The sequence below is a fragment of the Octodon degus genome, unplaced genomic scaffold (genome assembly GCF_000260255.1).
Source record: "Octodon degus isolate 3935 unplaced genomic scaffold, OctDeg1.0 scaffold00001, whole genome shotgun sequence".
Lineage (NCBI taxonomy): Eukaryota > Metazoa > Chordata > Mammalia > Rodentia > Octodontidae > Octodon > Octodon degus.
Window position 1 is genome coordinate 31,624,898 of NW_004524577.1, and position 703 is coordinate 31,625,600.

Below are 703 nucleotides of genomic sequence, written 5' to 3' on the forward strand. Positions count from 1 at the left end.
AGTCAAAGATACAGTATAGATTTTAGAACAAAAATTAAGATTAAGCAATATTCAGAAAATTAAATGTTTCAAAACAATCGAACTAAGAAAAGTTTCATGATAGCAAAGAAGTACTAAGAGTAAAACGTAAGATAAATACTGGAATGGCAAGAAAATCACCAGCACTTCTAACCGTTTGAGGACTGGTATCTCTTCTGCAGTCTAAGCTGTACCATGAAAGTCACCCAAGGTGCAATGTATCAAAGAAAATATTTGTGTTACTAATGCATGAGAAGCTGAAGATAATTAAGTGTTTTTGTTTTGCTTTAAAACAAAACAGTGTGAAAACTTTTAAAGTTGGAAGTTACAATAATTTATGACCACAACATATTCATATTACCAAAACTATTAAACTAGAAATGATTTCTTTTGTGTTATAAAGGTTTAGTTTTCTTTTTTTCTTTTCTTTCTTTCTTTCTTTTTTTTTTTTTTTTTGGAACTGGAGATTGAACTCAGGCCCTTGCGCTTGCCAGGCAAGTGCTTATTCCACTGAGCCATCTCCCCGTCCCCCTTAGTTTTCTTTAAAACATTACTTAATGTAATTTTTAACTCTTTAAAAAAATAAAGATGGAGTCCTAGCCCAGGTCCGGTGAGTGTGTGGAGAGCTTCTTGCTACCTGCGCCGGCGGGACCAGTCCCAGCCCAGGCGCAGCGTGGGCCGGACC